Raw genomic sequence first — 27,706 nt, 5'->3', positions numbered from 1 at the left:
AAGGTTTTCTACATGATGCAGGGGCAAGAATATAAAACTCAACCCAGAAAAAATGTAACTCAGTCAGCGTGAGGTGACCATACATTGAACTCTCAGCAGCGGAACTGCAAGGAGATCCCAACAAGACAAAGGCAGCCAGAGGCATGCTAACTGCAGTGGATGCGAAAGCAGTATAGCCCTTCATAGGAGTGATACATTTTCTGTCCAAGTTCTGTCACACCTGGCTGCAGAAGTGGAATCCATTTGTCCACTCACAAGGCAGGATGTTGAGTGGGACTAGTCAGGTCCCCAACCACAAGCATTTGACATGCTGAAACAGATGCTAACGAATGCCCCTGTTCTGAAGTATTACCAGCCAGAAGAGCCACTGACACTCCAATGTGATGCATCAGAGAAAGTATTCGGTGTAGCTCTTTTGCAGGAGCAGTGGGTAGCTTATGCCAGCAGTCAGAGCCCTGTCAGAGACTGAACAGAGGTATGCCCAAATAGAATAAGAGCTTCTGGCTGTGGTATTTGGAGTGGAATTGTTCCATCAGTTCACCCATGATCAGCTAGTAATAATGACAGACCACAAACCTCTAGAGACGATCAAGGCAAAGCCCCTTCTTTGTGCTCCAAAGAGATTGCAGCACATGTTGATGAACCTGAAGCACTATCAGGTAGAGATAAGATATTGTCCAGGATGATCATTGGTGTTAGCTGACAGCCTGAGCAGGGCGTATATACCCAGCATCAGCGAGTTGGGAGAAGGGGATCAGGACATAGTGCAGCATGTTAATCGATTTAATCCCCTAGTTTCAACAGCGAAGCTGCTGGAAATCAAAGAGGCAATGGAAAAGAACATCAAAGGACAGGCAGTTAAGAGAGGGATATTAGGAGGGTGGCTAAAAGACAAAAGCCAAGTACCAGTAGGAGCAGAACCATTTTTTCAAATCAAAGATGAGCTGAGTGTGAAGGATGGAATCCTATTCTGAGGACCGAGAATTGAGGTAGTAACCATTACGAAATACTCCAACAAGGGGGAAAACAATGTTTATATGCATAGGAGAATTGATTATTTTTATTTAACTGATATTTGATTCTCTGTCTCCACCTTTATTATGCCACTTTCCCTCTTTGGCCCTGATTCTGTGAAGTGCATTTGCAGGAATCAGGGCTTTAGACTGCCCCCTTTTGTGGCAGGAACTGTCTCATCCTGTTCTGTACAGGGAGGGAGCTACTGAAATAGAAATAGAATCATTAAAGAATATTAATCCAAAACATTACATTTTAAATTTCCAATACTGGTTTCTTTAAAAAGTCATCCTTAAAGGACCATAATCTAAAATAATGGTCTTGGATGTGTGCTGAACCAGTATCACACACAGACAGCTTTGATCTAAAACATGAAAATATACAAGCTTCTATTCCGTCATGTGGCCTAGTGTCTTTTGAGTTCAGAGTATTAGAAAAAAGCAAAACTGCTGAGAAATTCAGGTTCAGAAGTGGCTATTGTAAATGCTCATTAACTATCTTCTTCATATTATTGCTTACTAGGTTTAAATATTTTCCTTTGTGTTGTAATTAAGTGGATTATCAAACATTTTTAAAGTATACTGTATGAACTGTCATTGTCACAATTTACTTCAGAGGCTATTTAACTTTGTAACATATCAATAATCCACAGGTTAAAACTCCCAAAGTAGGTAATGACTTAGTATAGACTGTAGCTCCGGAGAAGTTGTGGATTTTGTCAATCTATGGATTAGGAGTTTCCAAAAACACATCACTTTGATGCTTTTCAGATTGAAAATTCCCTTGGGGATCATTATGTTCTCCTGTATCAAAAATGAATGGGTAGATTTATAATCTCTAATAAATTGTACTGACAGTAGTCTTTACCGGTCTGTCATGTCAGTGATATGAAAGGACTGTAATAGTTTAAATGGCAGTTTCTCATACACACTTGCAATGTTTTTCTTCAGTTGAGAACCAAAGCAAAAGAAATTAAATGCTACAAACTTTGAATGGAATGTGAAGTTTATGTATTTTTAGTAAGGCCAGACAGCATTCTCCCTCCCCACTCCACTCCCAAATTTAATTTGTACACTGAACTCTCCTTTAATGAAGAAATGCTGCTGCCTGCAATTGTAGCCATGGATTGTTCTCACTTTGTGGATGGATCCATAAATTCAGTAGTGATGGATTCTTCAGTCTCCATCTTATAGCAAGCAGAGTCGGATGTTTTTGATTTGCAGGGCTAAATTTCTAGATAACTCCTCCCTCTTTCCACAAGTTCCATATGGACACTGCTCATGCTCACCATGGAGGCTATCACCCAGGGGATAGCCTCATCTCTGTGGACCTGAAGGAGGCGTATCTCCACATTCTCATCCTTTGGCCACAGACTGCCTCTGAAGTTTGCTTACAGCAGTCTGCACATGCAGTATGAAGTCCTTCATTTTGGCATGGCCACTGACCCCAGGTAGTCACACATCTTGGGCGTAATAGCCTGTGTTAAAGGGGTACATTGTACCATTTTCCTCAGTGACATTCTGATAGCCCCCTTCCTACAGAAGTCAGTTGGGAATACCCAAGTGATAGTACACATCCTTCAACAACGCGTTCTTATAATCAATCTGGAGGAAAGCCAGCTCGTCCCTGCACAGACAATAGCACACCTGGGAGTTTGGCTGGACACCGTGCTCTGCAGGGCCTTTCTCTCCAGAAACAGGCAAACATACAAGATCCTTCACAGTCCACACTCCTGCATGAAGGTTTTACTGTGACTTCTAGGCAGGTTCATTTCATGCATATACCTATTTTTCTGTGCAAAATTTCATCTCAGTTGTCTGCAGTACTACCTACTTACCTTCCCTCTTCACATTTGCAATTCCAACTCTTACACTGTGAGTCTTCCCTCCACAATAACAGGTCCGTCAGGTGATCGTTACATCCTGGATGATTCATGGACAGTATCTACCTGGCAGAACTATTGAGAGACACCAGCTTACAGGCTGGAGAGATCACACATGGTAAAAGATCAATGGTTACAAACAGAATCTCACTGCACCATAAACTTTTTTGGAACTGTGGGCAATTTGGCTAGCCCTGCAGGCACACACCTTAAACTCCAGACACATACTTTATTCACAGTCAGCATGACTGCCATGGCATATATAAATGGATGGGGGCGGGACACACAGTTGAGCTTGTTCCAAGTGGAAGCTATAAACTTCTTCAGTTAGGCAAAGAAAACCATTTTGTCAATTAAAACCATGTGTATCAAAATGAAACTGAATGCCACAGTGGATTAGCTCAGCTGCAAAAACAGAGGCGAGGGGGTATGGTGCCTCCACCAGAGGTATTCAACTGTGTATCCCAGACCTCTGGGAAACCAGCTTGGGATCTCTGTGCATCCAGCTCCAATGCCAAGACAAGCAGCTCCTATGCCAGGAGGAGAGATTGTCCGGCCAAGGGAATTGACGCTTTTGCCAGGTATGGCCAAGAGCTCTGCTATATGCATTTCCTCTTTTCCCCAAGATAACACACACCATCTAATAGATGTGAGGGCAACAGACTAAAGAGATTCTGATCGCTCTGCACTGGTGCAGACATGCCTGGTTTTCAGACCTCGGGTATCTCTGTGTCCCCTCCACCAACAGTACGAACCACTCTAGATCTACTATTACAGGGCCACCTCTTCCATTGCAACCTGGCATCTCTCAACCTCGCTCCCTGGTTATTGAGAGGTCACTTAAAAACAATCCTCAAACCTCCTGCCTTAATCAGACCTCCTTCCATTCACAACATAGCTCCATGGGATCTTTTCTAACATTATATGTGTATTCAGGTCCTGTTTTCTAAGCTCTTTCCAAAATGTCACTATATTTCCTAATAATTAAGGTTTCTAGTGGTCATGACTCCTGTGTGAGGGGTATCATTGTTAGGAACCCCCTCTCTGTCCTCCCTCAGAATTGTGTGCATGTGTGTGGGCAGGTATTTCCCCATAGTGAAAGGGTGGTACTACAGACAGACCCTTCATCCATCCCTGCAATAATTTTGTTCCACCACTAATCCCAGGGGATTTTGCTCCCGGCTTTTTGCCCAAATCCAGCCCATCCGAAAGAAAGGGTTTGGCACACCTTAGGCTTGTGGAGGGCAGTTAAGATCTGCGTTAGAGAACAAAGTCCTTCAGTAAAACTTCTGCTTTGTTTGTTCTAATCCACGACAGGGTTAGGGGACAGAAAACTTCCAGGTGCTCTACATCATTATATTGTGGGGGTGGGGCAAGGTTGGCAGTGCAGGAGGGAATTTCCAAGGCATGTAAAGCTAAGGAATAATTCTCCCCTGCCCCTTCAAGCTTACAGCCCATTCCGCTAAGGCAACAGCAGTCTCGTGGGCAAATGGGTCCAGTGCACCATATGGACAGTTTTGCTGGGTGCATATGTTCACTGAATTTTACAAGACTGATAGTCTTCAGTCAGGTGAAGCAGACTTCAGCAGGCGAGTTCTGCAAGCTGTAGCTCACCCTTAGCCCACCCAACTATTTGATGGCAGGGGTACTGCTACAGAAATCCCATCACTACTAAATTTATGGACCCATCCTCTGAAGTGAGAATGAGAAAATTTGTATCACTTACCAGCAAATTTTTGTTATGGGTAGAAGAACAGGTTCATAAATTCATCCCACTGTGTACTTTTTTTTATTTCTTCTCTGGGGTGATTGCTCAATAGTACTGTGTTTGTGTTTTTTTTTTTTTTTTTTTTTTTTTAGGGAAGAACTGATGGATACCCATATTCTTACAGTTTATCAATGACCTTAAAGGTTATCCCAGTTTATATGTTTGTCAGGTTGGGCAATTCTGCTTCGTAGTTGTTGGGCAGATTTTTTGCTATTGTTAATACGAGAAGGGGTGTTTCATTCAGATATAACAGAAGCTTTGGAAGCGACTTTCTGGAGGGGCTCTTCAGTGAGAGGAGCTATCTGGAAAGTTAGCCAAGCCAATCAAAATATCTGATTCTGCCTCTTGTAGCAGTCTGTATGGAAACTGAAGAACCTATCACTACTGAATTTATGGACCCATCCACCTACCCAGAATGAAAATTTCCAGGTAAGTGAGACAGATTTTCTCCTTCCTTTGTTGTGGATTAGGGAGAGGTAGGTAGAAAGGAAAGTCCTTTTGTTTGTTCATTTTTAATACATATAAGAACATCTGAATGTAGAGGGAGGTATATCAGTCATATTGTAGTTTAACCAAAATGTCCCTGCCAGAGTTACCAGTTTAATTAACATCCCATTGCTGTATGTCTGGTCTGCAAATATGACAAGTTTGCTAATTATCTATAAATATAAGTGTATTTTAAAACCATAAAGGCCTTCACTTTTTTAAAATGAGTTGTAATTGATTTTGTATTTCAACAAATTAAATAAAAATTAAGTTATTTAATAGAGTATATTTATCTAGCTACATTTTTCCTTTTTAAAATGGTTTGATAAAAATTGACCTATAGCCACAGAGAAATTTTACAATGAAATAGAGTAGATATGAAATTATATTTAATGTATAATTATATATTTGTTTTGTCCATGGAAAAACATTCAGTAAAAATCTTATCTTATCAGTACATTTTAGCTTTGAGTTGGCAACCATATAAAACCCTACTTAAAACATTCAAGGTCCTTGTTTTTGATTCCCTTTGCTTTTATGGATCCTGTGCATGGTCAGTTGTTAATGTATTCACACTGGCTTCTCTCAGCCTGTTGAAGACTGACTTCATGAGTATGCCAAGCTCCTTTCCATTTTAATTTATATGCATTTGAGATCCACAATAGATTTGTTCCCACTCCTGTTGAAGTCAAAGTCAAAATTACAATGGACTGTGAGGTATGAGGTTACTGCAGAGTATGAGCAACTGGAATTATTCTGATAAACTGAGGCTTTGTCTACACCAAAAAAATATACCCCTGACCAACACAAGTTTCACCAACAAAAGGTGCTGGTGTGGGCAGCGCTATGATGGTGGGAGAGCATCTGCAGCTGACATAGCTACTGCCACTCATTGGGAGTGTTTAATTATGCTGGTGGGAGAGCTATCTCCCACCAGCATAGAGCGGTCAGGAGACCTTACAGAGGCACAACTGTGACGCTGTAAGGCTGGTAATGTAGACGTAGCCTAAAGGTTTTACAGATTTTTTTTCTTTATTTCAATGTAAAATGCCAAATTTTACATGGTCATAGCTAGAACAGTGAGAATTTGGAAACCTCCACCTGAAGAACAAATTCATTAAAAAGGATAAGGTTGGCAGACTAGCCACAGTTTAATTAAAGTTTAAAACAAATTCACCAAGAAACATAATTAAACATCTAAAATTTCTAAATGCATAGAGTTACTTCAGTCTAGATGCAAAAAGGCTTTCTCTAAACAGTCTTACGCTCAGTTAATATAGAAATGGGCATAGTGTGTGAATATTAGCAACTTTTAGGTTTGCTTTTCATTGCTAACCTGATGTGATGCTATCAGCCTTTGATGTTTCCTCTATATCAGCTTGAATATTCATTGTGTTTGTCATAAATTACAAGAGAGCTCACTTAAAGGAATATTAACATATTAATTTCTGAAAATTTGAATACATTTTCAATAGCAATTATAGCTCTTGACCCAGATGATATCTACAGTACATAACAATTAAAAGTCCAAAGGTGGTGAATGTTTATATGGAGAAGATGAAGGGAAACCATACTTGTGTGCACTGCATCATGCTGAAATGCAAACTAAACTTAAAGGTCTTTTTTCAAAGAACCATAATGAAATAAAACACAAGTCAGGGCATTAGTGACTTATACATTGATTTTTTTTTTAAACCCACTTTTGCATGAGATTTGAGTGAAAACAAATAATCATTGATCTTTTGAACTGCTTTTTGCTAAGAACTACTTTTAAATCCGAGAACACTTGGGTTTGCATTGAATGTGCAGAATTAAGTGCGTAAAATATTGTGTATACAGAAAGAGGTCAGGCTGAGGCTACTTTGACTATTTATACCATTTCTTTTATAATAGAAAGTCAAGATATTTCATTTTTATATTTTCATTAACTGTATAAAATAATTTGGGGGACAGTAAAATCATAGCTGAGTATAAAGGGAGACTACATTTGAGATACGCTTGTACAAAAATGCATCCTCTGATTAGTATGCTGATACCTGTCTGTACTTGCTTCGTGGCTCCAATGAAGTCAATGAGAATTTTTCCATTGACTTCAATAGGGCAAGGATTTCAGTCTGAGTCTCTATGCTGAAATCTGTCTCTTAGAATTATCCCATAGTAACATGTCAGTGCCCTATTAGTGCCAGTGAAGAGCATAGTGGAAGAGAGCTCATACACTATGCAAAGGCGCTAACAGGTCTGGTAACTAGCAAAATGGCCACTTCTTTCAGTATATCACCATTAGAAACCATTGGCTTCAGAGAAATTGCAAAGTACAGTCATCCTCAGGTAACTATCCACACATTTTCTGCTTTTGGTACCCATGTGCCCCATGTGTATGAGATTTATTTATTTGGCTAGCAATGTCTGCTGTGGTCATGCCCGTGCAGTCGGTGCCTTCGTACCCCCTATCCAAGGGTATAAAGGGTAGAGTAGGCCCAACCTTCCCTCAGTTCCTTTTCACCATCCCTGGTTCCAAGACAGAACCCTTGGCAGTGTCCCATTCTCTTTCGCACTGTGCAACTTAAATCCTTTTTGTCTATGTAGTTAGTATAGTGCTGAGTGTAGTTTTTCATGTCCATTGGCTCTATTAAAAAAAAAAAACTTTTAGTGTTATGGAATTCCCTGCTACTTGAAGCTAGCTGAGATGGCTGAACGTGCTCCTCTTGTGATGCAGCTATTCCTCTGAACAACAGGCATCCAGAAGTGCCCTGTTTGCCTTGGAGAGGGCCACATACTCAGTATTTGGCTCCATCTGCCATACCTTTGCTAAGAGGATGCAGAAAGTGAAAAAGTCTCACCTTAGGCTATTTCTCCTGGAGTGCTCAATGAAAGCTTCCTCAAAGCGGGAGAGGAAAAGGGTCCTATCAGGCTTCTTCCCTGCATGCACCTGTGAGCAGTGGCTCAACTCTGAGCTCAGTCTTCAAAGAACACATCACTTCCTGAGACCAACAGAGAGTGGCTAAGTCTGCCTCTACTTAGTCATCTGGAAAGGATAGAGAGAAACACCTTTCCCACAGTGTGCACAGGTGTAGATCATGCTCTCTGTGATCTAGTAAAAAGAGGTATAGATTTCGTCAAGGTACTCAACCAAAGGGTTGTTCACAGCCCAAATCAGGTCCTTTTGACATCCTCAGAGAGCCTAGTCACCGAGCAAAAGCACTGTCCCACATGGAGCTCCATACTTCATGTGGTACATTGGTATCAACAGTAGGACACCTGGTGATGTCCTCTATAGAACTTCTGTGCTGAATGGCAGACACTCTTGAGGTACTTATGGAGGTAGCAGAGAAAAAATCCCACAAGCTGGTTGACTACTTATGCATGTCGATGCCTGGAAAATTGTCCATGCCAATTAACGAGGGGTTTTAGAGCCAGCAAGATCTTTGGCAAACCCCATCATCTGTGGCTCCTACTTCAAAGAACACAGCCAGGAGCTATCAAGTACCTTAATTGGTTTCAAACATTTCTACACACACCCAGTCCAAGTATCTTGTTAGTAGCCGCTGTACCTGAATAATCCAGAGAGCCAGGGCCACTGAAAACAACTCCAAAGGACAAAGATATAACAAAATTAGTTTTATTTTCAGAAAGAGCTACTCTTCATCAAGTTTACAAATCTATATTGCTAGTTACCATGCACCCCTAGCACAATAGCTTCACTGGAGCATGGTGTTGCAATTTGTCTAAAAACTTTGGGTCTTCCACAGAGCCAGATTAACCTTGTGTGGGCCCTGGCACCTGCACTGTACCCATTCTCTGCCCCAAGGCCCCGCCCCCACTCAGCCTTTTCCCCCTAGGGCCCCGCTTGCTGCTCACATGGGGGGATCGGTGGAGAGGCCAAGTGGAGGCGGGGGCTTGGGGCAGAGTAATGGTCCGGGCACCAGGGCCACCTTTGTTTGTGGATATGGCACCATTGGCAATCTGATACTGGTCTCTCACCTCTCAAATGAGTTGCATAACCGCTGGGCAACAAAGCTAATTTCTCTGTCTCTCGGCCAACGAGCATTTAATTATTACAAAGTGGAATAGCTCCAATGGAAAAGACCCATCCCAGTATAACCAATAGTGTTGTCATTAGGGCACTCAGCTAGTATGTGGGATACCAAGATATTCAAGTCCCTGGTCTTACTCAGGCAGAGCAGGGACTTGAACCTTGATCTCCCGCATTCTAGGCCAGTGCCCTAACCATGGGGCTGTTGGCCTCTTTTTATCTCTCCCTCTGGTTTTGGTGAGAAATTCCATCCTGGAACTGTGAAACTTTTCACGACGGAAGTTTCACTGCAACTGGTATGTTCCTGGAAAAAGTTTCAGTTTCAGTGGCTCATCGTTTTCTGATAGAAAAACTGTGTTGTCACAAAATTCCTGACCAGCTCTAATTGTGATCTCTTCAGGCAGGGACTGTTTCTCACTCTCTTTGTCCAGTGCCTAGCGCAATGGGACTCTAATCTTGGTTGTAGTCTCTAAGTGCCATTGTAATTCATATGATGATAGTAATAATCTTCCTTGTGCAATTTGTTGCATGTACAGGAACTCCTCACTTAACGTTGTAGTTATTTTCCTGAAAAATGCGACTTTAAGCAAAACGATGTTAAGCGAATCCGACTTCCCCATAAGGCTTAATGTAAATGAGGGGGGTTAAGTTCCAGGGAAATTTTTTTCACCAGACAAAAGTCCATATTTTATACACACACAGTATAAGTTTTAAACAAACAATTTAATACTGGTACACAGTGATGATGATTATGAAGCTTGGTTGAGGTGGAGGAGTCAGAGGGTGGGATATTTCCCAGGGAATGCCTTACTGCTAAATGATGAACTAGCAATTGGCTGAGCCATCAAGGGTTAACTCTCACACTCTACAAGGCAGCAGGAAAGGAGGGCAGACAGAGACACACCCTGTATAATGACAGGTTTCAGAGTAGCAGCCCTGTTAGTCTATGTTTTTTGAGAGATAGAGATGCGCATTTCCCCTTTAAGTATGAAGAGTGGGTCATAAGTACACAGCCTTGTTAATTAGATCAGCAAGCTGAGACCTGGCTGCAGCTGCTGTCTAAGGCAGCAGCTCCCTCCGTCCCTGTCCTCCCTTCCCCTGCTCTACGGAAGATGGGGTAAGCGGGGTGCAGGAGCAGGGGGACACCTTGATATTAGGCCCCTCTCTTCTTCCCCTCCCCCCACCACAGCAAGCAAGAGTCTTGGGGAGCAGCTCCAAGGCAGAGAGGGCAGGAGCAGCACATGGCAGTGGGGAGAGGGACAGCTGAACTGCTGGCAGTTGATAGCCTGCTGGGCAGCTGCTGCACAGGGAACTTGGGGGAGCTTATAGGGGGGCTGCCGGTCCACCCTGGTTCCAGCCACCCACCAGCTAGCTGCAATGGGCTGCTCTTCTTGCAGGCAGTGGACAAAGCAGGCGGGACGTTAGAAGGGAGCATTGCACAACTTTAAACGAGCATGTTCCCTAATTGATCAGCAACTTAACCCAGACATCTTTAAGTTAAGACTTTTAAGTTGCATCCGATGAAGTGAGCTGTAGCTCACGAAAGTTTATGCTCAAATAAATTTGTTAGAGTCTAAGGTGCCACAAGTACTCCTTTTCTTTTTTGCGGATACAGACTAACACGGCTGCTACTCTGAAACCTGACTTTAAGTGAGGAGGTCCTGTATTGTAAGTAGGAAAGGGCGTGTCACAAATCTGAATTAGTGTTTTGGATACCAGACAATTCCAAGTAAAATAAAAATACAATTTAATGAAATTAAGATAATTGTAGATACAATTAATTAGTAGTAGAATTTTAGCAATATATACATTTAACTTAAAAATACTACTTTGAGAATTAAAGCAACAGAGGAGTAAACATGTTTTAATTAATTTTATTTCACAAAACTTAAAATGAAGACCTAAAAAAAAGGCCAACAATACAGTTCTGTTGGGGAAAAACAAAGTTATGAAGGAAACAATAAATACATATTGTTCCATTCATCACTTTCACAATTTCAAGGGCAATTTCTCTGGCTGCACCTGATTGGGGATCCTAACTAACTTTTACTCTGTGAAAGCACCTCACCCACTAAGATGTCAGGCCTGGTTCTTTGAAAGTGCTAAAACAGGAACTCTATTTTAATTTATTTCATTTTATTTTATTTATTATTGGTGGAGTTGGTAGTTAAGGTTGTCTAACTCTTTCTATTGTAAAAGCTTTTCAGTTTTCCAAACTTTAACCATTCAGGCCCAAATTTCCCATGCCAGTCTGGCTCACGCTGAATTTTTTAAAAATTTCATATAAAATGCTTCAGCTGTTTCTGAGAACAGAATTAAGGAAAATACTATATTTTGTCCATTTAAAAAAACTTCTTACCACGATTTCAGAAGCTGAAGCACATACATCCTTTGCAGCTGGGAGTTGAAATTTTGCAGGGAGCTCATCCTAGTTTCAGAGATGGGCCTTTTATCGTCCCTATGAAAATCTTCCCAATTTTAGCCAAGTTATAGGCCTATGAAAAAAATCTCAGTTGGCACATGATCAGTAGAGGCTTGTTAGAGTTTGGCAGCAATATTATCCAAAAGGACCACCTGTCAGCCTGAGGCTCCAGGGTCTGAGCAGACCTTTCCTACAATTGCTTTTCCTGGTTGTCTGAGGCCATTGTGGCATTAGGCACAAGAACTGAGAGCAGGGAGATGGTCTCTCATGTGCTCTGGTGCCAAGGCAATGTGGAGGAAAAGAAGGAAGCCACCTTACTGGAATGTGAGGGGTGAAGGTGAAAGGGGAGAGGGATAGGAAATAGCAGGGGAAGAGATTTCAGGAGTTATGGGATGGGGCAAATGGAGGGAGACAGTAGCTGGGGGAAGGGGAAGAAAAGGGATAAAGGTGTAGAGGAAAGAACTGAAGCTGAGCTGGGACAGATACAGATAGCTTGGGAGGAGGAGGGTGGTGGTGGATAAGAGTAGGGAGGGGGCCACAAACCAGAGTATGGGGGCAGGAGTGAGGGGTGCTATAGGTGAGTGCTGGGGGCTGAAGTCCTAGGTAGGAGGGGGGGAACAGAAACCACGGGGGCACTGTGACAGAAGAATTATAACCACTAGAGCCTACTCCCCTACTGAACCTGGAACTGAATCCAAGATTTCTGAATACCAACATTCATTACTCTGTGGTCAGCAAATACTGTGACAGCCATTGACAAAATGTTCAAACTATGCTGGACCACATAAGGTTGTCTGTGCAACCTTAATTCAACACCCCTGTGCATGTGCGTTATGATTATCTTTAGTTACATGATCACATAGGATATATATAAATGGGTTCAAAAAAGAATTAGGTAAATTCATGGAGCATAGGTCCATGCATGGCTAATGGCCAAGATGGTCGGGGCACAACCCTATGTTCGCAGTGTCCCTATATTTCCAACTCTCAGAAGCATGTGGCATTGGCCATTATCAGTTCTTCCAACTTCTGCAAGAAATGGGGCAAAGGTCTTACAGACAATACATTCACTAGACAAATCTGATTAATTCCTTGGGCATGATCTGCTTCTGGTATTTCTTAACTTTTGAGTGCTTGACTTTACACACAAAAAGCTATATTAAGAATGTTAAGGTTTCAATTATTATTTATATTGTCGTCATACCAATAAGGGAGGGGCAGAAAAATGATATAACCTGCAAGCAAAATGATCTGGGTGGTGATGGCCATATACCTTATTAATTTTTTGTTTGTATTGCATGTATTTTTATTTGCCCAAGTAGTAAACATAAAGGGAATCCTGTTTGCTTATCATAGATAAATCAATTCACTAATTGCAGTATTCAAAATTTGTTATTTAAATAAGTCACAACTGAGTCACCCAAAAGGTTACAGGCTTTTCCAGAGCAGAGATTTGTTTGTTACTTCCTAAGAAAATTATTCTAAAGATATAAGTAACTTAAGCTTCTCAGTGAGTCTAGTTCTTACCAAAATCCCTGTGAGGTAGAAAAATGTAGAAGTATTGCTAATTCTAATCTTAGTGATCACAAACATTCACTTTTGTTAGCCTACTTTCCCTCTCCTCTCTATTTTGGATTAAAATGGAAGAAATTAATTACAGAGTCTATTCTTTGTCTCAGCCCTGGTCTACACTACTAGGTTAGGTAGAATTTAGCCACGTTAGGTCGATTTTATAAGCAATTTGGCTACACAACCAACCCCATTCCATCGACCTAAAGGACTCTTAAAATCGACTGCTGTACTCCTCCCCGACGAGGGGAGTAGCGCTAAAATTGACCTTCTTGGGTCGAATTTGGGTTAGTGCAGGTGCAGTGTTGTGCAATTTGACGGTATTGGCCTCCAGGAGCTATCCCAGAGTGCTCCAATGTGACCGCTCTGGACAGCACTTTCAACTCCGATGCACTAGCTAGGTACACAGGAAAAGCCCCAGGAACTTTTGAATTTCATATCCTGTCTGGTCAGCGTGGCGAGCTCAGCAGCACAGGTGACCATGTAGTCCCAGAATCGCAAAGGAGCTCCAGCATGGAGCAAATGGGAGACATTGGATCTGATTTCTGTTTAGCGAGAAGAATCTGTGCAGGCAGAACTCCAGTCAAAAAGAAGAAATGGTAATATATATGCCAAAATCGCACAGGGCATGGTGGAGAGAGGCTACACCAGGGACACACAGCAGTACCGTGTGAAAGTTAAGGAGCTCAGGTAAGCCTACTACAAGGCAAAAGAGACAAACAGTCGCTCCGGATCAGAGCCCCATACATGCTGCTTCTATGATCAGCTGCATGGCATTTTAGGGGGGGGATCCTACCGCTGCCCCATCACTGTCCGTGGACACCTGCAAGGGAGGAGTTTCATGCAACACAGAGGAGGATTTTGTGGATGAGAAAGAGGAGGAGGAAGAGAATGCGCAGCAGGCAAGCGGAGAATCCATTCTCCCTGGCAGCCAGCCAGGACCTTTTCATCACCATGGAGCCAATACCCTCCCAAGGCAGGTTCCTGGACCCTGAAGGCGGAGAAGGCACCTCTGGTGAGTGCACATTTGTAACTACACGACGGGTTAAAAGCAATTGTGTTTAATGTTTGATTTGCCCTGAAGAATTGGGATGCATTCGCGGCCAGTACAGCTACTGGAAAAGTCTGTTAACATGTCTGGGGATGGAGCAGGAATCCTCCAGGGACATCTCCATGAACCTCTCCCGGAGGTACTCTGAAGGCCTTTGCAGAAGGTTTCTGGGGAGGGCTGCCTTATTTCGTCCTCCACGGTAGGACACTTTACCATGCCAAGCCAGTAGCAAGTAGTCTGGAATAATTGCAGCACAAAGCATGGCAGCGAATGTTCCTGGATTTTGGTCGCATTAATCCAACATTCGGTCTTTATCTTTCTGTGTGAGCCTCAGGAGAGTGATATCATTCATGGTCACCTGGTTGAAATAGGGGAATTTTTGTAAGGGAACAGTAAAAGAACCCCGTTCATGATGGGCTGTTTGCGCTTGGCTAAAAGAGATCATCACGGACCCTGGACTTCAGAAAAGCAGACTTTGACAACCTCAGGGAACTGATGGGCAGGATCCCCTGGGAGAATAACATGGGGGGGGGGGGAAAGGAATCCAGGAGAGCGGGCTGTATTTTAAAGAATCCTTATTGAGGTTACAGGGACAAACTATCCCAATGTGTAGAAAGAGTAGTAAATATGGCAGGTGACCAGCTTGGCGTAACAGTGAAATCCTTGCTGATCTTAAACACAAAAAAGAAGCTTACAAGAAGTGGAAGATTGGACAAATGACCAGGGAAGATTACAAAAATATTGCTCAGGCATGCAAGAGTGAAATCAGGAAGGCCAAATCACACCTGGAGTTGCAGCTAGCAAGAGATCCTAAGAGTAACAAGAAGGGTTTCTTCTGGTATGTTAGCAACAAGAAGAAAGTCAAGGAAAGTGTGGGCCCCTTATTGAATGAGGGAGGCAACCTAGTGACAGAGGATGTGGAAAAAGCTAATGTACTCGATGCTTTTTTTGCCTCTGTCTTCACGACCAAGGTCAGCTCCCAGACTAGTGCACTGGGCAGCACAGCATGGCGAGGAGGTGACCAGCCCTCTGTGAAGAAAGAAGTGGTTCGGGACTGTTTAGAAAAGCTGGACGAGCACAAGTCCATGGGGCCGGATGTGCTGCATATGAGAGTGCTAAAGGAGTTGGCGGATGTGATTGCAGAGCCATTGGCAATTATCTTTGAAAACTCATGGCTATCGGGGGAGGTTCCGGACGACTGGAAAAAGGTTAATGTACTGCCCATCTTTAAAAAAGGGAAGGAGGAGGATCCTGGGAACTACAAGTCAGTCAGCCTCACCTCAGTCCCTGGAAAAATCATGGAGCAGGTCCTCAAGGAATCAATTCTGAAGCACTTAGAGAAGAGGAAAGTGATCAGGAACAGTCAGCATGGATTCACCAAGGGCAAGTCATGCCTGACTAATCTAATTGTCTTTTATGACAAGATAACTGGCTCTCTAGATGAGGGGAAAGCAGTGGACATGTTATTCCTTGACTTTAGCAAAGCTTTTCACACAGTCTCCCACAGTATTCTTGCCAGCAAGTTAAAGTATGGGTTGGATGAATGGACTATAAGGTGGTTAGAAAGCTGGCTAGATTGTCGGGCTCAACGGGTAGTGATCAATGGCTCCACATCTAGCTGGCAGTCGGTATCAAGTGGAGTGCCCCAAGGGTCGGTCCTGGGGCCAGTTTTGTTCAATATCTTCATTAATTATCTGAAGGATGGCGTGGATTGCACCCTCAGCAAGTTTGCAGATGACACTAAACTGGGAGGAGAGGTAGATACACTGGAGGGTAGGGATACGATACAGAGGGCCCTAGACAAATTAGAGGATTGGGCCAAAAGAAATCTGATGAGGTTCAACAAGGAAAAGTGCAGAGTCCTGCACTTAGGATGGAAGAATCCCATGCACCGCTACAGACTAGGGACCGCATAGCTAGGCAGCAGTTCTGCAGAAAAGGACCAAGGGGTTACAGTGGATGAGAAGCTGGATATGAGTCAACAGTGTGCCTTTGTTGCCAAGAAGGCCAATGGCATTTTGGGATGTATAAGTAGGGGCATTTCCAGCAGATCGAGGGATCTGATCGTTCCCCTCTATTCGACATTGGTGAGGCCTCATCTGGAGTACTGTGTCCAGTTTTGAGCCCCACACTACAAGAAGGATGTGGAAAAATTGGAAAATGTCCAGTGGAGGGCAACAAAAATGATTAGGGGACTGGAACACATGACTTATGAGGAGAGGCTGAGGAAACTGGGATTGTTTAGTCTGTGGAAGAGAAGAATGAAGGGGGATTTGATAGCTGCTTTCGACTACCTGAAAGGGGGTTCCTAAGAGGATGGATCTAGACTGTTCTCAGTAGTAGCAGATGACAGAATGAGGAGTAATGGTCTCAAGTTGCAGTGGGGGAGGTTTAGGTTGGATATTAGGAAAAACGTTTTCACTAGGAGGGTGGTGAAGCAGTGGAATGCGTTACCTAGGGAGGTGGTGGAATCTCCTTCCTTTGAAGTTTTTCATGTCAGGCTTGACAAAGCCCTGGCTGGGATGATTCAGTTGGGGATTGGTCCTGCTTTGAGCAAGGGGTTGGACTAGATGACCTCCTGAGATCTCTTCCAACCCTGATATTCTATGATTCTATGATCCCAGAGAATAGCCACGCAGTGGGAGGAGGGGTGTGCTGCACATCCAACCCAAAACCACAGCCCCTCCTTTTAAATGGCAAACCCAACCAGCATTACTTAATGTGGGAAAGGAGGGTGCTGCAGTTTGAAACCATTCCCACATGTTATGAAGGCGGAAGAAGCCAACCCCGCATAGCCTTTGGCTTACCATGGCTGCCTGGAAACCGAATTCTGTTACCCAGCTGTGTGTGATGTGTCACCATACCGGTAGGCGCTCAATATAAAAGGCAAAATGCGACCTTGTACCTAAAGCACATATGCTGTCTGCTGTGAATTGCTTGATTCAGTATGAAAGTCTCCCTTTTGTTCTCAGAACTGTATCTTCTTAAATTTTACTCTCCCTTTTCATCCCTCCTGCAGGTGCAAATGTTTCTATGCTCCCTGTATCAACTCTGTCCCTGAGGTTATCGCAGATTAGAAGGCGAAAAAAATGCACTCGCAATTACATGTTTTCCGAGCTCATGCAGGCCTCCTGCATGGAGGCATTCGGTGGCAGAGGCCAGGAAAGCATTCAGTGAGTGTGATCAGAACAGGCAGGAGGAGCTGCTGAGGCTAATGGGGGAGCAAATGGACATGATCAGGCATCTGGTGGAGCTGCAGGAAAGGCAACAAGAGCACAGACTGCCGTTGCATCCATTGTATAACTGCCTGCTCTCCTCCCCAAGTTCCATATCCTCCTCACCCTGATGCCCAAGAACGTGGTGGGGAGGCTCTGGGCACCCAGCCACTCCATTCCAGAGGATGGCCAAAGCAACAGAAGGCTGTCATTCAAACAGCTTTGATTTGTAGTGTGGCTACAATAAGCAATGTGGCCTTGTCCTTTCCTCCTCCTGCACCCCACCCGGACTACATTGTCAGTGATCTCCCTTTTTTTTTTTTTTTTTTTTTTAATAAATAAAGAATGCATGAATTCAAAACAATAGGGACTTTATTTTCTTTGCCAGCTGTGGTCGAAGGGGGTAGGAGGATTGGCTTACAGGGAAGTAAATTCAACAAAGGGGGTGGATTTGCAGCAAGGAGAAACATACACAACTGTCACACCGTAGCCTGGCCAGTCATGAAACTGGTTTTCAAAGCCTCTCTGATGCACAGCATGCCTAGCTGTGCTCTTCTAATCACCCTGGTGTCTGGCTGTTCAAAACTGGCCACCAGGCAATTTGCCTCCACCTCCCACCCCTCCATAAATGTCTCCCCCTTACTCTCACAGGTATTATGGACCACACAGCAAGCAGCAATAACACTGCTGGGAATATTGGTTGCACTGAGGTCTAACCTAGTCAGCAAACAGTGCCAGTGAGCTTTTAAACATCCAAAGGCACATTTTACCACCATTCTGCACTTGCTCAGCCTATAGTTGAACTGCTCCTTACTACTGTCCAGGCTGCTTGTGTACGGCTTCATGAGCAAGGGGTAGGCTGGGTCCCCAAGGATAACTATTGACATTTCAGTATCCCCAATGGTACTTTTCTGGTCTGGGAAGTAAGTCCCTTCTTGCAACTGCTCAAACGGCCCAGAGTTCCTAAAGAGGTGAGCGTCATGCACCTTTCCTGGCCATCCCACGTTGATGTCGGTGAAACATCCCTTGTGATCCACCAGTGCTTGCAGCACCATTGAGGAGTACCCCTTGTGGTTTATGTACTGGTTGGCAAGGTGGTCTGGTGCCAAGATAGGGATATGCGTTCTGTCTGTCGCCCCACCACAGTTAGGGAACCCCATTGAAGCAAAGCCATCCACTATGACCTGCACATTTCCCAGAGTCACTACCCTTGATAGCAGAATGTCAGTGATTGCACTGGCTACTTGGATCACAGCAATCCCCACAGTAGATTTGCCCACTCCAAATTGATTCCTGACTGACTGTTAGCAGTCAGGCATTGCAAGCTTCCACAGGGCTATCACCACTTGCTTCTCAACTGTCAGGGCAGCTCTCATCTTGGTATTCCTGCACTTCAGGGCAGGGGAAAGCAACTCACAAAGTTCAAGGAAAGTGGCCTTACGCATGCGAAAGTTTCACAGCCACTGGGAATCATCCCAAACCCGCAACTATGCGGTCCCACCAGTCTGTGCTTGTTTGCCAGGCCCAGAATCGGCGTTCCACTGTATCAACCTGCCCCACTGCCACCATGATGTCCCAATTGCCACAGTCCATGCTTTCAAGAATGTCTGTGTCCAGCTTCTCCTCACAATCGTCCTCGTGCTGGCGTCTCCTAGCCAGGTTCTGCACATACTGCAGGATAATGTGCGAGGTGTTTACAATGCTCACAACAGTCGCGGTGAGCTGTGTGGTCTCGATGCTTGCCGTGCTATGGCATCTGCATGGGTAATCCAGGAAAAAAGGCGCGAAATGATTGTTTGCCATTGCTTTCAAGAAGGGAGGGGAGACAGACGACATATACTCAAAACCACCCCATCAGGCATTGGGAGCTTAACCCAGAATGCCAATGGGCAGCGGGGACTATGGGATAGCTACCCACATTGCACCACTCCATGAGTCGATGCTAGCCACGGTATTGAGAACGCACTCCACCAACCTACTGCGTTTTTAGTGGGGACACACAAAATTGACTGTATAAAATCACTTTCTAAAGATCAACTTCTATAAAATCGACCTAATTTCGTAGTGTAGACATACCGTCAGTTTACCAAAAAAGAGAGAAGGGGCCAGATCGTTAGCTTATGTAGGGAAACACAACTTTGTTTGAAGTCATTCAAGGATTCCTTGCTTTCTAAGTTAAAGCAATTCTGGAATCACAAAATGAATTGTTACTTAAAATTCTATGCTAATATCAAATCAATATTTAATGAAGCTGACCCTTTGAACAGCACTTAACATCGGTGGTTCAGAATTCCTTTGGCATTTTTCACAACCGCAACTTAATTAGCATATCCTATGTCTGTTTGATAGAATGAGATTTATATTTGTTTATAATTTCTATGAATAATCATAGGACTGGAAGGGACCTTGAGAAATCATCTAGTCCAGTACCCTGCACTCCTGGCAGGACTAAGTATTATCTAGACCATTCCTGACAGGTGTTCATCTAACCTGCTCTTAAAAATCTCCAATGATGGAAATTCCACAACCTCCCTAGGCAATTTATTCCCATGCTTAACCACCCTGACAGATAGGAAGTTTTTCCTAATGTCCAACCTAAATATCCCTTGCTGCAAATTTAAGCCCATTGCTTCTTGTCCTATCCTCAGAGGGTAAGAACAACAATTCTTCTCCCTCCTCCTTGTAACAACCCTTTACCTACTTGAAAACTGTTATCATGTCCCCTCTCAGTCTTCTCTTCTCCAGACTAAACAAACCCAATTTTTTCAATCTTTGCTCCTATATTAAAGGTTTTCTGGACCTTTAATTATTTTTGTTTTTCTTCTCTGGACACTCTCCAATTTGTCCATATCCTTCTTGAAATGTGGTGCCCAGAACTCGACACAATACTCCAAATGATGCTTAATCAGCACAGAGCAGAGCAGAAGAATTACTTCTCATGTCTTGCTTACAACACTCCTGCTAATACATCCCAGAGTGATGTTCACCTTTTTTGCAACATACTTAGCTTCTGGTCCACTATGACCCCCAAATCCCTTTCCGCAATATTCCTTTCTAGGCAGTCATTTCCCATTTTGTATGTGTGCAGTTGATTGTTCCTTCCTAAATGGAGTACTTCGCATTTGTCCTTCTTGAATTTCATCCTGTTTACTTCAGGCCATTCTCCAGTTTGTCCAGATCGTTTTAAATTTTAATCCTATCCTCCAAAGCACTTGCAACCCCTCTCAGCTTTGTCGTATCATCTGCAAACTTTATAAGTATACTCTCTATGCCGTTAGCTAAATCATTGATGAAGATATTGAACAGAACCAGACCCAGCACTGATCCCGGCAGGACCCCACTAGTTATGTCCTTCCAATAAACATAATATTGATGTTTATTTGTAAGCATTTAAAAAATATAACAGTTGTGCAAAATTATGGGGTTTGAACTTTTTTATTTTTATCTATTTAAATGTTTGCAGTTGTGGGAAATTATGGGGGCGATCAGGCAATAATTATTTAATGATAGACATTGCGATTCAAAAAGTTAAAGTTTTATAACCATTAAAATATGAACGGTCAACATCACATCAAAATATACAAAGTAAATATCCTTAAAGTTCTCAAGCAGCATTTGTCTGTCTTTGCCTACCTGTAAATTTCAATGATCACTGGAAATATTTTTGTTGATTTGTGTGTGTATCATGAAATTGGCATTTGCTGGAAAAAATCCTTTGAAGCCTAGTCATATGGCATTATTTTCTAAACATGAATTTCTAAGTAACAGATTTATTTCAATTAATTTTTTGGTCTGGGATTTTGATATCTTAACCCTCTAAAATGTTGTTTTTGTCAAATATGCATATGATCATTTAAAGGAAGACTGGTTTTGAAGTTTGTTAAAAATAGTTTCTGAGACATACTTGCTTCTGTGGTCTGTCTAAACTGTGCTAGTTGCTCTAATTCCACAATTTAAAATTTGAATTTAAAATAACTTTTACCAGTTCTTTATCATAAAATAATAAATCATCATATGTAACAGGTACATCAGATTGTTTGTATGTTTAATTTTGGTAGGACAAAGATGAGATGAAAATATATAACTCATTGTCATTTTCTACTGTTGAAGTACATTTCAAACAATGTTTTAAAGCAGTAGTGAATTGTATTAAGTCACATCTGTAGTCTCCGGTTTTAATCTTATGGATGTGATTTAAATTAGCCTGCAATGAAGTATTTTTCTTTTATATACATTAGTTAGTATCACTGACACTAAAATTACTAAAATTTATAAGGTACATTCCTTCTGTAGATTTAGCTACAAATTCTGTGATAAGCTGTGTAGTTGTACCACTGCCCTCTACTGGATGTCATAGCAACTATACTGCTAACACTTCAGGGAGAGTCTCCTCTAACTCTAATAAGGACCTGCCCTTCATCTAGATAGATCTAAGTTCTATTCTTGCTATCTGAGAGAAGTTCTGAGTAGCCATAATGTGCAACACAGTTACAACCATGCAGATCTTCAGTGTCTACAAATTTGTTACTTTATAAACTGTTTTTTCCATTAATCAGTCTGATTGGCTGCAGAAATTACCAACTTTTTAGCTCTTTGTTCTAGTCACAGTGTACGAAGGAAAACAGTTTGGGAAATCATTCATAGTATTTACATTTTGTTCAACAGAAACACAATGTAAAATCCTTTCATGAGAAATAAACTCAAGATATAGAAGTCAGACTGCTTCAGCTCAGTTATATGTTAATTCTAGATGTGTGCTTTTCACTACAAACTTTATGAAATATATCTGCATCAAAGAAAAAGAGATTTGTTTAGATATTTTAACTAAGCAACTGCTAGTGTATTTAGGTTAATAGATGGTAACTAGTTTTAGGGTGAATGAGAACCCTTTGTATTCCCATTAATTTAATGTAAAAAACAAATGACAGCGTGGGTGAAATCATAGCTAAGTTGAAGTCAGTGACAGAAAAAAATGTCGTTTACTTCAATGGCACAGGATTTTACCATGTGCACAGCAAAACTTTGAATGCCAATTTTCTATTTGTTACTGTAGTATGTGGTTTAAATTTTAAAGTCTGTGGTGCAAAATAGAATTTACCAGTGCAAAAAACCCTTGTTCACTTGTTAATTTTTTCTCACTCCCTACCCTTGCATTTCAAAATGTTTTTAAATGAGTTTATTTTTAGTTGTATACAACTTGTTGTCTGTGTCCTGCTTGCTACCCTAACTGTTTGCACTGGCTATTTTGGGACTGTGAAGACTGCTTTGTATTCATTTCACTTCACAAAAAGATTTGCTGGGTGCTTGCACTGATAAGTACAAAAAATGTTCTCTCATGTATGTAGGTTATACTACCACTTTTATCTTAATGATTGTGGATATGGCGTCTGCTTTTAATTTGTATATTCCTTAAGTGATTTGTGCACTTAAATTGCTTCTTAAGGGAAAAAGTCAAAGGCAAGCACTACACAGTATGCTTTCGCCAACAAAATTTAATCAAAACCAAAAATCTTTATTGAAGACTGTGGTGGGGTGTATGTACCCCACCAGCAATTAAAGGTCGAAGGGGTTCCTGAGGGGAGGAAAAATACCTTCCCTACCATGAAAAGAGCGTACAATCTTTCAGTCTTAATTTTGGGATGTTAAAGTGCATCTATTTTGTATTTTGTTGTTGTTTAATGCGCTCACTACAATAACTAGTATAAAAGCAACCAAATCAGGTACAAGAATATAATAATGTTAGATGCAAAGATCTGGGAATCATGATGAACTATTAGACAATTCTTAAGTGTAGAGATTCTGTCTTTATTAGAAAGCTAGCTATTAGAAAATTGAGGATTTAAAAATAAAGTTTTGAAGGGGAAATTAAAAGTGGCTAAATAGGGTGAAAAGAAAAGGAGTACTTGTGGCATCTTTGAGACAAATTTATTTGAGCATACGCTTTTGTGAGTTTATGCTCAAATAAATTTGTTAGTCTCTAAGGTGCCACAAGTACTCCTTTTCTTTTTGCGAATACAGACTAACACAGCTGCTACTCTGAAACGTAAAATAGGGTGGTTTTAGAAGTTCTTGTCTAAAAAGTTGGATTATCCACCCAGCTCTACTCTGGGTGCAAAGTATGGTATGCTAGAGGATTGAAACATGGTTAGAAGGTTGAGAACAGATATTTGTAGGAATGAATGATAGGGTTGATTTAATCATCTTTACAAACAACCCTTGTAAAAACAAACAAACAACCTTCCCCCTTAAGAGAAATCTGATCCTCACAAAATTGTAAAGAATGTTATGACGTATCATTGTAAACTGAACAATAGTAAATGTTAATGGGAGGGTAATATAAATTGAGAACCTTAAGCACATGCATATATATGTCTGTGGAACAGATTCAATAGATGAGAAAATTAAAGAAAAAATGCTTGCATCTCTTTATAGAGTCTTCAACACATGTTCCTGCAGATCTATTACCCTTTTCCCCTGGCTAGCTGATGCCGCTGTTAAGAAAATTCAAAACACTGCCACAAATGTCAAACTGCGTGGAGCCAGGTCAACTGAAATAGTTTTCTATCTCCATTCTGTAATTCTGTAAGACACAAACACTATATGAACTGTTACACACTACTGAGATTACCAATATGCAGTTAGATGTGGAAGCTTGCTAACAAGATTTTGAAATCTTGCCTAGTTTCTCAGAGTTTCATTGTCAGTGTCACAAATCCATAGGAACCCCCGTTCTCTTAATACAGTGGTAATGACAACAATATAACCCTTACTGCTGTGCTTGCTTATACTGTGTGTTTTAAAATGAGGAAAGTACAGTGACACCAAGGTACTTCTCTATAGGAGACTGATCTACATTAATAGCTCTACAGCCAAGCTCTACGATACAACCACATTTGCTCCAACCCCTCAGACAGAGACAAACACCTACAAGATCTCTATCTAGTGTTCTTACAACTACAGTACCCACCTGCTGAAGTGAAGAAACAGATTGACAGAGCCAGAAGAGTACCCAGAAGTTACCTACTACAGGACAGGCCCAACAAAGAAAATAACAGAACGCCACTAGCCATCACCTTCAGCCCCCAACTAAAACCTCTCCAACGCATCATCAAGGATCTACAACCTATCCTGAAGGACGACTCATCACTCTCACAGATCTTGGGAGACAGGCCAGTCCTTGCTTACAGACAGCCCCCCAACCTGAAGCAAATACTCACCAGCAACCACACAACACAACAGAACCGCTAACCCAGGAACCTATCCTTGCAACAAAGCCCATTGCCAGCTGTGTCCACATATCTATTCAGGGGACACCATCATAGGACCTAATCACATCAGCCACGCTATCAGAGGCTCGTTCACCTGCACATCTACCAATGTGATATATGTCGTCATGTGCCAGCAATGCCCCCCTGCCATGTACATTGGCCAAACTGGATAGTCTCTACGTAAAAGAATAAATGGACACAAATCAGACGTCAAGAATTAAAACATTCAAAAACCAGTCGGAGAACACTTCAGTCTCTTTGGTTACTCGATTACAGACCTAAAACTGGCAATTCTTCAACAAAAAAACTTCAAAAACAGACTCCAACGAGAGACTGCTGAATTGGAATTAATTTGCAAACTGGATACAATTAATTTAGGCTTGAATAGAGACTGGGAGTGGATGGGTCATTACACAAAGTAAAACGATTTCTCCAAGTTTATCTCCCCTCTCCCCCCCAACTGTTCCTCACATATTCTTGTCAACTGCTGGAAATGGCTCACCTTGATTATCACTACAAAAGGTTTTTTTCCACCACCACCGCCTCCCCCTGCCGCTCTCCTGCTGGTAATAGCTTATCTCACCTGATCGCTCTTGTTACAGTGTGTATGGTAACACCCATTGTTTCATGTTCTCTGTGTATATAAAATCTCCCCACTGTATTTTCCACTGTATGTATCTGATGAAGTGAGCTGTAGCTCACGAAAGCTTATGCTCAAATAAATTTGTTAGTCTCTAAGCCACAAGTACTCCTTTTCTTTTTGCGGATACAGAATAACATGGCTGCTACTCTGAAATCTGTTTTGACAAGTGACTCTGTACAAATGGCAATATCAGGGTCCATTTTTAATGATTTCCATATGCACTCAATTTACAAATAAAATATTTTTCCCTAAGTAATGACCCTGCAAACTCAACTTGGGGCCTGATAGTCAATCTGGGTATTCCCTTTTAGCATATCACTAATAATGAAGGTTCTGCATGCCAAATTATGTCTTTGGTAACACATGTTCATCTCTGACCATCAGTGGGTTTGCACAGGCATATCCTCCTAGAACTTAGTAAACAATTCTATTGATATCATGTGAAAAGGAATAGAAACCAGCTCACTCTGTACTGGTTGTGTTGGTTCTATAGGGTTACAGGACTAAAAAACCAGTAAAAACTAAAATCTGTATATTGTATGAGAGTCCAACTAATATATCCAGGGTGAAATCCTGGCCCTATGAAGTCAATCATCAAGATTTCGCCCACAGAGAGTATGTCCATTGTGTAAGAGAAGAACATTGTTACACAGTTACTCTTTAGAGTAAAATCATACAATAATATATGCACAGAAATCATGTACAATAGCAGAGGATTAATGTTTCTGTTCAGAGAAATTTGCTTTCTTTAATTTGACTAATGAAATAGAGGGGGTGATTGAGTCTGAAGTTGATATGGAATTTTGAGAAGTCGGGACAGGGATGAAATGGGAGCTCTCTGGTATTTGTACAAGGCATAGATCCAGATTTCAGAACTATTATACATATTTTATTAAATAAACAATAGTCAAATTTTGAGTTAAAATTCTGTTTTCTGATGACTGCAGTCCACTTCATCTATGTTCTTTACTTCACTAGACTCCTTGCATTGAATTATAGCCCCACAACTACCCTGTTTTAAAGAGATGCCTCCAGCAGATTGACAATCAATTTGTCCTGACCTGCCAGATCTCATTTGTTATAACCCCCTCAGGAGTTATGGATTTGAATGGAAAGTAAGCAAAATGCAGTTATTACCCATGATGTTGACCGGAAACCTGGTAAAACTCAGAGGTTTCAGCTGAATTTCTGTGAGTTTTTGGTTTCACTTGAAACTGAAACACAAAGCAAACCTTGGGATGGAAACCCCCACTAACCAAAAAAAACCCAACAACAATTAAATCAATCCCCTGTGACCTGAAAGTACATTATCTTGCATAACTCTAGTCATAAAACCATACATGGGACCTCTGAATTAGGGAAGAGGACTGAATCAACTGTATTCAGATTGTGTTTTGTTAAACAAACTTGTTTCCTTAGGTACAGAATTTTAACCTGCGCACATGGCTATTTTTGTATATGTTGCATTCCTTGCATGGCTCAATTTCACAAAAGATACCACATGGTAGAGAGTGTAGGAATGGGGGTCATGGCTCTATTTCATCTTCCCTAAACACTTCTGTCTTCTTCATATGAAGAAAACAGAAAATTGAGAGGAGACCAGGGAGAAGGGAACTTGGAGTCCAAAAGCTCACTTATAAGTGCTTTAAAAATAAAAATGTACATGTGTGAAAAGGGAGGAGAGGGGATAGCCCCAAAACAGCACTTCAAAGTTGTGTAAGTGCTTTTATTTTTATTTTGGGAAAGCAGCCAAGAGAGTAAGAGAGGTACACCTCTACCCCGATATAATGCGGTCCTTGGGAGGCAAAAAATCTCACCGTGTTATAGGTGAGACCGCGTTATATCAAACTTGCTTTGGCTCCCCCTGTTCCTTGTTCCCTGACTGCCCCCTTTAGAGACCCCCATCCCTAATCACCCCCAGGACCCCACCTCCTATCCAACCCCCCTGCTCCCTGACTGCTCCAACCCTATCCACACCTCTCGCCCCCTGACAGGCGCTCACCGGCAGCGGTGGGAAATGGAGCAACACGGCCCCAGCCCGCTCCACTCCGCCACCTCCCAGCCACGGTGCTCTGCTTCCCGCCGCCGGTGAGTGCTGGGAGTTTGGGGAAAGGATGCCCCCCACGCTCACCGGAGGTGGGAAGCGGAACGACATGGCCGCAGCCTGCTCTGCTTTCCTTGCCGTGGCCCCAGCTGTGTCGCTGGAGGCAGGGGTTGGGGAAAGGTCCTGCACTCACTTGCGTCTGGAAGCAGAGCGCTGAGGCTGGGAGCTGGCGGAGTGGAGCAGGCTGGGGCCGGGCTGCTCTGCTTCCGCCACTGCTGGTGAGTGCGAGGGGGGATCCCTTCCCCCAAGTC

General features: G+C 42.2%; 1 protein-coding gene and 1 long non-coding RNA gene across 3 annotated transcripts in view; one reads left to right on the top strand and one right to left on the bottom strand.

Annotated features, from left to right (window-relative positions):
* The window catches only part of LOC141994242 (connector enhancer of kinase suppressor of ras 2-like), a 530,195-nt gene that overhangs the window by 220,156 nt on the left and 282,333 nt on the right, over positions 1-27,706 (top strand). The gene's annotated exons all lie outside the window — the stretch shown is intronic.
* On the bottom strand, positions 17,745-27,545 carry LOC141994246 (uncharacterized). The gene is made up of 2 exons (XR_012641053.1): positions 27,354-27,545; positions 17,745-19,196 (listed from the first exon to the last, which is right to left on the bottom strand). It is a non-coding gene; the product is annotated as an uncharacterized LOC141994246 (long non-coding RNA).

This window comes from Natator depressus, chromosome 9 (genome assembly GCF_965152275.1).
Source record: "Natator depressus isolate rNatDep1 chromosome 9, rNatDep2.hap1, whole genome shotgun sequence".
Classification (NCBI taxonomy): Eukaryota; Metazoa; Chordata; order Testudines; family Cheloniidae; genus Natator; species Natator depressus.
The sequence above is the reverse complement of the archived record's forward strand: the minus strand, read 5'-3'. Positions and strand labels throughout refer to the sequence as shown.